We start from the raw sequence: 10,191 nt of genomic DNA on the forward strand, positions 1-10,191 counted from the left end.
GGACTCTTAATAGGACTGGATTTTTTACTCTGTATTCACATGGACACTTCTTAAAGTGTAACAAGATTTTTCTTCCCTGTATATGAATATTTTCCTTCATTAAAGAAAATATGTCTGAAAATTAACGTTTTATTGGCCATAGGATCATAACATCTATATCCTTTGTAATTGGAGTCATATCTTAAAAAATGCAAGGTTTGGATTTAGAATCAAGTTTGGACTTGGCATAGCGAACCAAATCCATATAACATGTGCATCCAAATTTTTTTATGTGCTCATGCCCAGACACCCGTTTTAAGAGAAGTTCATATGATGATTTTTGGCCAAGATTTGGTGTAGGGAGCCAGTTAATGGGATGTACTGCAGTTCTAAAGGCACCTACCCAAAATTTATGATCCAAAAAGGCATGATATAGTAGAGTCAATCATGTTTCAATCACATGTATATGTTTTCTTTTTATGGTATCATTCCGTTCAGAAGTATGAGGACAAGACAACCAGTATTTGTTGCTTCAATCATTTAAAAAATGAGTAAAGCTTTTACTAACAAATTTTCCTCCACCATTACTATGGAATATCTTGATTTGACTATCAAGTTATTTTTCATAATATTTTTAAAAATGATAAAGTAGATGTAACACCCTGATCTGGGACCTCGAGAGTCTGAGTTCGGTTGGTATTACTTCTCAGAGGGAAAACATACAGAGTTCACACATAGAAAACATGGCTAATTTTTTTTTCATTATCTTTTAATAACTCACTTTCTTCACAATGTTTATTATTCATAAAAAAATAACAATTATATAAATATTCAAGGACAAGAAAATAAAAACTACTAAGTGCTCTGCCGAAGAACTAGATGATCAAGTCTTGTTTGTATTAGTGTGCCTGGAGCCTACAGTTGTAATTAAATAGGTGGGTGAGTCTACAACTGAGTGAAAAATAATTATAAGCATAAATACTTAAACTTACAACTGTAGTGGGCTCTAAGTCCCTAGTTTGAGTTTAGTTTTCGACACACCATATAAGTTTGTATGTTTTAATTACCCCCCCCCCCAAAAAAAAAAAAACTCTCTTAAACACTATATCACACTACACTAATCCTAGGTTGGATATACCGGTCATAGCCGTCTGTGGGCGTAACAACCCACGTAGAACACTTTAATTCTACATGTTGGTCAGACAATAAACCATACACTCTCAGTGATCCCCGGACCACCCGGCATTGCAGTGAAACAAAAAGGAGACCCCGCCTGTAGTTAGCTGAGAGGTCATGCTCAATTTCAATCTTGGTATGGTTCATGCTACATCCTAACCATGATGATTCTCAACCATCCATGCTCATCTAGAGTTCTCAAATATTGTATGAGTGTAACCCTAAATCATAGGCTAAGTTTAACACATAGAACCATATTCTCAAACTCGTTCTCTCACGAATGATATCGTGAAATGATCATGATAGATCTCATTCTTTAATCTCAATATGACATTAGGACTCACACTTATCTTATAATAAGCACACAACGATATAGGGTCTCCACATCAGTAAATCACCAGTGGCCCACTCTCCATGGTGGTTGCACTCTGGTCGCGAACCAAGAAGCCCTTACCATAGGGCGTCACTTCTGAGATTTAAGAGGTTATGCATGCTAATCTCAAAATATTCATTCACATAATATGAATAGAATAAAATGAGACTCAAGTCTAAACACAATATCACCATAATGCATGTTATTAACAGTTTATCAAATAGATATGTTATCATAAAATAGTCTTTCCAACATGCATGACATACAACAACTAACATATATATGCAATCATCTCATAATATCATACATGGTCAATTTATGCATATCATTTTCATACTTAAAATCTATCATGCTAATCATATTAATTTACAACAACAATATGCAACGTAAAGAAGTTTATTCATATATAAAATTACTTATAATATCCCTTACCTCGAATACGAGTATCGTGCTCTAGTCGCAATCGAGTCTCAAGATGCTTTAACACTAAGATATGGTCATTATACAAATATATTCATATTAATGCACATGATCTCTTATACTTTAACAAAATTATCAAAATACTCCTCTCAAATTGACTCGTGAGACCTTAATTTTTATATCCCTGATTTAACCAAAACCAGTGGATAAGCAGATTCTCTTCTACAATATGAGTCCAACACATCAAACCACACTTGATTCTAAGTTTGGAGTGTAAAGTTATGTCCATTTTACCAAAAATAGATTTTGGATACTCATAAGGGCATTTTGGTCATTTTGAAATTATTTTCATAATTCAAAAGAACTCATAACCTGATACAAATCCATTTATGATCTAGATCCAAAATTGTCTAACTGGATCCAGACCCCTTACTGATCTGGATCTAGAACTATCTAATTGGATCTATGCCTAGTTCTGATGTGGATCCAGAATTGTCTGATTGGACCCAGACCTAGTTCTGATCTAGACCCAGAACTGATCCAACCAGATCTAGTTTTGATTCAGATCTAGAACTAATCTGAACCAGATTCAGTTCTATTCTAGATCCAGAACAGTCAGTCTAGATCGAGACCCATATCTCTAAATCCAGTTCTATTTGGATATGTTCATATTGACTGGATCAGACTGAATCTAGATTTGGTCTGGTCCAGATCAAACCAATATGGATCCAAGACCCAATCAAACCTGAACTGGTTCAGTGTAACTAAGTCAGTCCAAAATGGTTCAGTCTCACCCGGTTTGACCTAAATTGGTTCAGTTCTGACCGTTTTAGTCTGAATTGACTCAACCTAAACCAGTTTGGCCAGAACCGGTTTGACCAACCCTCTTTTTTTTAAAGACCAAGGTTTGGTTCGGTTAAGTCTGGGTGCAACCCAGACCGACCCGATCTTTCATTTTTTTTATAAGCTGCTTTGATCTGGGTTGCACCCAAACGGACCCGGTCTGGTCTGGGTCACACCCGGACCGACCCGGTTCCCTGTTAAAAAACCTAAAAGTGGAAGGGTAGAGCCCCTTTCGTTTTCACATATACAGAGGGGTTGGTTGTTGTTGTCCCTCTCCCTCCTTCCTCCCTGTGGCAGAGGGGTTGGCCATCGGTGCCAGCCGGCCGGCCCCCTCTCTCTCTCACGCTCGCTCAATCCTTTTTTTTTCTGTAGCTCGCCGGCAGCCATGGTTGTTGACCCCCTTTGCTCAAAAAAGAAATGAGAAAACAAAGAAACAGAGGAAGAAAAAGAAGAAGAAAATGGAGAAGCCCTTACCTCGTCACCACCGACCAGAAAAATCGGTAAGCTCCTTGCGATTTTTTCTTCTTCTTTTGCATCTCTCTCCCTCGCTCTGTGTCGCTCTCCCTCTTACTCGACTGGGGGAAAGAGGCGTACCGTGAAGGCTATTTATAGCCCTCACGGTGGGTGAGGATAACCCTCACCATCGACGATCGTGGGGGTGAGGTTTATCTTCATCGCCCCGCTCTTTTACGGGAGAGGCAGTTTCTCTAAATGGGGAACCATTTTTTCTCCTTTTTAATTTTAATTTTCGCATCTTATCCCCTCCGACGAATTCATTGGGGGAGGGTTTTATAGTAGAAACACGTGTCATACTTCTTAACTAAAAGAAACAACCACAAAAATTTAGAGAAGTCATCAACAAGCAATAAATAGAAACAATAACACCCACGTGACGATGTTGATGGGGGCCCAGAGGTCTGCATGATCCAGTTCCAGTGGAGCTTGAGCAGAAAGTTTTGCACTAGCAAAAGACAACTTATGATTTTTACAAATTGTGAAAGAAGAACATAATTCAGGTTCATTCTTGTTTAAAGAAAACATAGATTTAATTATGACGCCTAAATTATTTTCTCTTTTTTAAAAACTCATTTTATAATTTTCTTTTTCAAAAGGCAAATACAACGAAAAACACTTTCTTTGACAAAACCTTTTTTCAAAACATGAGTTTCGAACTAGGACCTCAATTTTTTAAATTCTTTGCACATCTTTGCAAAATCATCATTTTCTTTATGTACCATTACAACATTGGGTGAATACCCAAAACATCTCCCAAAAATAGTCGTAGGTCCAGCTATGCAAATGTCATCAAGTTCTCTGTGTTGAACCATTTGCCCGCCAACAAGCACCTGAAAATGTGAAAGTAAAGTGGGATGAGGATCTGATAATTTTTGGAAATTTTTTATTGAATATAAAAATCAAAAGTAATGGATATTTTTGACAACCTATTTTATGATTTTTGAATGCATGGATGCAACCACATCGAAATTTCGAGAAGAACGGAAGTGATTTCGTAAAAAATAGAGCTTGTACGCCCGCAAAACTTGTCCGACAACCCCAAAGGCAAAATCATAATTTTTAAGATCTATTTTATAAGTTTCAAACACATTGTTGCATTCATATCAAAATTTTAGAAAAGTCAATCTTGATTTTGTTGAAATCGAAGTTATAATGCTTTCAAAATGCACCCAACAAGATTAAAAGGTAAAACTATCATTTTATAATTATTGCAGGGATATTTATGACCATAAGGTCATTCTTGTCCATCCCTTTTGATTGGGCCCGTCAACTATAATTTTATAAATAAAAACATATATATATATATATATATATATATATATATATATATATATATATATATATATATATAACTCAGCAGCTGGACCAACTGGCTGGGCCAATGGATCAAGGGTTGGATCACAAGGATCCAACCCAAGACCCACCTTTCTCACCCGAAAGGGCACCCACTGTTTTGCAATTTTTGTAAGTGTTGAAATGAGTTCAATACTTGCAAACTGAGGGGAAACCACGTAGTGGGCTGGGTTGGCAACACCAGCCCCTCTTCTCTTCCTTATGAATAGGGCCCAGCCCCTCCTTTGCAACTCATTTCACTTTCACTACCTACTCTTCCCTCCTTTACTCTCTTTCTACCTTCTTCTTTAGCCTCCCATCTAACCACCATTACTAGTGGCTATTCTAGCCACCATTCACCCTCCTTACCTAGCCACACCACCACCTACACTAACCTCTACCATATAGCCCTCCACCTGCAACCAGTTGCCAGTCCAAACCCAGCCACCTGCACCAAGCTCACTCTCATCTTACACCCATCCAGCCCACCGACCTTGGGAGTCAGTTCGCACCATCTTGCTAAGTCAGCTCTCTACCTTCAGCCTATTTTAGATCAGTCCACACTCAGCACTGCTCAACCCTGTCGCAACACACTCGATTCAAGTTTGCTACACCTTACCGCCACCACCATCACACTCCTCGCTACCGCACCTCCCATATGTGCACCTTGCTCGAGCCACCTACAAACCTCCTTCCCTGCCCACCTGGTTCACCTTATCAGTTGTGCCTCCCTGCACTCGACTACAGCCTGTTTCAACCCTCCACCTAGCTCTATATAGGCTTGCACCCAACCAGCTCCTTTGCGCACCAACCTCCCTACCAAGCTCATTGTTGTTCGGCTATACCCCTGTACCATGCAGTGATCATGCATATATTTTAGGGATATTTCATATAAAAATATGCATGATTTCATGAGAAAATGATTTAAAAACCCAATTTTATGTTAGTTTCGAGTAAATGTGCTAAAATAATATAAGAATAGAAAATGCATGAAAAATAGTGTTATTTTACATTTTTTTGCATATTTTAGTGTTTGACATAATTGTAGTAGTTTAGTTGTTGAAAATCATAAAAAAAATAGATTTAAAATAGACTTAGTTTTACAATTTCTAAAACATAGTCATTTTGAGTTGTTTTGTAAATAACTTTTTGAAGAGAGGTTTTGAAATGTAATTTTAAAAAGAAGATGGACTTATGGACAAAAGTTCAAATCTTTAAATATGATACGTAGGGGGGAAGAAAAGCTTGTCTTCTCTTTCTTGCCTAAGCCCTCTCTTCTTCCCCTTCTTCTCCACCTCTTCTTCTCCTTCTCCCTATTTTCCCATCTTTTTCTCATCTTGTTTCCGATGGAGAATTCCAACAACGGCTGAAGCAAGAGAGAGGATTCCAACCTCTCTTCTAACCCCTCAAGTTACGGATAACACAGAAGTGGAGCTGAAGCACATACGTGACAAGGAAGTGCAAGAATAGAAGATGTTTTTTCTTTTATTTTAGAATTTAGGTATTTAATTGGGTTTGTAAATATCATTTTTTATGCCATCTGCGAAGGGTATTCATTTGTTGTAATAGTTAGTTGTTTTTACTTTACTCGTACATTTTACATTTTATAATTCGACAATAAAGATTAGTTTAGATTTGTGTGTTTGAATACAAAATATTCCTGTTCCCTGAGTTCGACCCGGTCTCATCCACTAGTGAGAACCGGTTTTTATTATTTGATGTCTGGTTTTCACATGTTTTACATATAAAAAAACTTTTCAAAATTACAATGATTTAAAAGAAGACATCAAATTTTTGGCGTCGTTGCCAGGGAACGACGTAATAGGGAACGACGTAATATTAGTATTCACTTTATTGCCTAGTGTTTGTTTGCATTTAGGTTTAGAACCACATATGTGCATATCTTAGAGACGAGCTTACTTTTCTGCACAGCCCACCTACTAGGATCCCCTTAGAGGTGACTGTGTACGATTGGTACCGTACACATAGATTTCATATTTCTTATGCATAATCTCTGTTATGTGTAACTCGTGGTGTTTGTTTAGTTTTTGTTATTTTTAGTTTACTCGCTTTGTGGTTTACGTGGTTTGGCCGCTTAGTGTGTTAGTTAGGTAGAAAACCCAAAGTTAGGACCTGTGCTACACTGATCTACTCCAAGGTGTACGCAATGGCTGACGATCATCAATTGATCCATCATTTGAGGGAGTACTTAATGCCAAATACGTATACTCTCGCCTCCTGCATTACGAGACCTAATGTAGGAGCGAGCCATTTTGAGATTAAGGCCAGTGTGATTCAAATGTTACCTTCGTTTTATGGCCTTAGAAATGAGGACCCATATCGTCATCTCGACGAATTCCTTGAGATTTGCTCGACAGTGCGAATCAATAACTTTAGAGATGACGCTATGAGGTAGACTTTGTTTCCGTTCTCTCTCAAAGATAAAGCCAAGCACTAACTAAAATCTCTTGAAACGGTTCGTATTACTACTTGGTAAAGAATGCAACGCGAATTCCTCAAAAAGTACTTCCCAATTGGTAAAACGAATCAGTTTCGTAAAGCTATAATCAGTTTTTCTCAAATTGAGGGAGAGCAGTTTCACGAGTCTTGGGAGAGATTGAAAGATCTTCTCCGCAAGTGTCCCCACCACCAGGTGCCTCGTTGGCAGTTGGTGCAGTATTTTTATGACGAGCTTACTGAGAAGCACCGTCAAATGGTTGATTCGTCTTGTGGGGGCACTTTTATGCTCAAGAGTGAGGATGAGGTGTGGTCTCTATTTGAGACCTTGAGTGAAAACACGATGCAACATACCTTGTCTCCACGGCTCGATAGGACTATATCTCTGTCTAGTGGTCCTAAGAAAATAGGGATTTCGAAAGTTGGATCCGAGTTAGAGTTGCGTACCAAGGTTGACCAGTTGACTATGAAGTTAGATCAATTCCTAGCCAATTCTTCGAGAAGTCCAAAAGGAAGAGTGTGCGAGCTTTGTGCTAGCCCTGCACACTGTGTTTCAGATTGTCTGGTAGCACCGCTATATCCTGAATTCGTTCAAGAGCAGGTGAATGCTGCCCAAGGTTTCGCTAGGACCGAGCCTGATTCATTTACACCATCATATAACCCAGGTTGGCGAAACCAGTCCATACCCTCATCCCATCAGCCCTCCCAGACACGGTATAGACACAGTAACCCTTCACAAGGTTACTTGCATCCCATTTTTCCACAGGTTCATCCCCCAGGCCAACCTGCTTATACTCAACCCCATTTTCATGAGCCTTCACCTAGTCAATCATTTCAAGATAGGATATTACAAGTTTTGAGCTCCCATACACAGTCAATAGCCAAGCTAGAGACTCAAATGGGATAGTTGGTTGAGACATTGAGTAGACAAAGCCAGGGGAACCCTCATAGTCAGTCTTTTGTCACATCCAAGGGAGAGGAGCCCATGTCATTTGACTTGCAACCCACTATTTCACATCATGAGAAAGTCAAATCTGATACATCCCTTCAGAGCGGAAAGGCGTATCATCCCATTCAGGAATCGACTCATGAGCCCCATATCATTTTCACTGACGAGTCAATCTCTATGATACCTCAGCAGAAGTGACAAGGTCCTCAAGTGTTACATTCTTCACATATTCATAAAGCCCCATTTTTTCAGCCTTTAGGATCACCAATTACTTTTAGTAAGCAAGAGGTACAGATGCAGAAGGTGCTTGACCAAGTCAAGTCAGATCATATTCACCACTTGTCTGAAGTTGCATTCATTGATAGTCGGTCGGTCTTAGACTCTCATTTCCTGACTAGTCTCTCAGATGATACTAATCTTCATCTTTCTTTTCTACAAAGTTATGATACTACATTTAGAAGTAGATGAGATGGAAACACAGTGTGCAGTGTCATAGATGACACTCTTTTCTACATAGAGCCTGGTTGAGCCTGACTTCATGTCTATTGATCTTATGAATGATGAAGGATTTTTCCAGGGATCCGTCTAGCTGGGGACGTCAAACTTAGCGCTTTATGGGAGGCAACCCATATTTTGTATAGTATTATATTCGTTTTTAGGATTTGTAGATTTTATTTGGTTTTATTTTTCGTTTTTTATTTTTTTTCTATGAGTTTCATGTTTTGTCATGTATACATTGCATTCATTACATTCATAGAACATGCATTTTTAATTCATCTTAGGTCATTCTACTCTTTTCCCTCATTTATTTTGTCTCATGTGCATTCACTTAGTTTCATATAAGCATGGGGGAGTGTCACTGGGACAATGTCATTCAAGTATGGGGGAGGGTGTAGTTTGCACACATTAATATTTCTGTTGACGTTCTTGCACATGTTTACACATCTCTCATGAAAAGTAGGTTTTTAAAGAAAAAGTTTGAACTTATACGAATGTTATTTCAAATCTGAAGTTTTTAGAAGATTTTTAAGCCCCACGAAAAAATTTTCTGACATAGATCTAAAAATTATGGTTGTTTATGCGGATTTTGAAGAAATGATGATAGATACATGTTAGAATTTATTTTGAATCGCAAATATGAATATGCACAGTTCTATTTTTGAAAAACTAAGCAAAAGAACAAAAGCGTAAAAAGAGCTCAAAAAGTGAAAAAAAGAGCATGTGTTAGGTTGTTTGGATAATTCCACAATCCTTAGTAGATGGAACTTAGATGTAAGTTGAAACTTTTAATTCCATTTCGAAAAGGAGAGTGGAAAACTTCGTGATCCTAAGTAGCTGAGAACAAATACAAGTTGAAATGTTTGACTCTCACGTTATAAAGGTGAATGAAGGAAGTCACTTTTATGTCTTAGTTGATATCTTTTGGTATGTATTGAAAAAGTATAGAAGATATTAACATTGCACAAAGCATAAAAGCAGACCACACGCAAGCTATAAGAGAAAAATGAATGCGCAAAAAGAAAAAGCATGAAAAAATGAAAAAATCGAGAAAAGAGCTTAAAAAGAAAGAAAAGTTCAGTGCTTAGAAGTGTGATTGAGAAAACCTGTGCAGAAAACATATGAGTGAGGATAAGTAAATAATAACTTGTTTTTTATTGGATTTTCCAAGAATAAAACATAAATAATTGTGATATTTAGAAAAGTGAAAGAAATTCTTTTTCTGTGGTGGTATATAAAAGACTCTAATTATATTGTGATTTTGAAATAACAAGAAATATTTGTGAAAATAAAGTCTTTAATTACCTACTACTTGTGAAGATGTGTAATATTATGCATACATGACATAGATGTTTGTGGGTAGCATCACCGCAAACCCTCACGAGACCTTACTCGTCCAATGGGGTAACCCAGGAGTTGAAAGGGCTTGTTGCATGAGCTAAATGCAACCGTGATTCCTACAAAAGTGAGTTAATTGATAGTTTTAATTTCGTGCATTTGTCTAGTTTGCTCGAGGACTAGCAAAACATAAGCATGGGGGTATTTGATCATGCATATATTTTAGAGATATTTCATATAAAAATATGCATGATTTCATGAGAAAATGATTTAAAAACCCAATTTTATGTTAGTTTCGAGTAAATGTGCT

The sequence above is a fragment of the Nuphar pumila genome, chromosome 6, assembly GCF_984573655.1.
Source record: "Nuphar pumila chromosome 6, dmNupPumi1.hap1.1, whole genome shotgun sequence".
Lineage (NCBI taxonomy): Eukaryota > Viridiplantae > Streptophyta > Magnoliopsida > Nymphaeales > Nymphaeaceae > Nuphar > Nuphar pumila.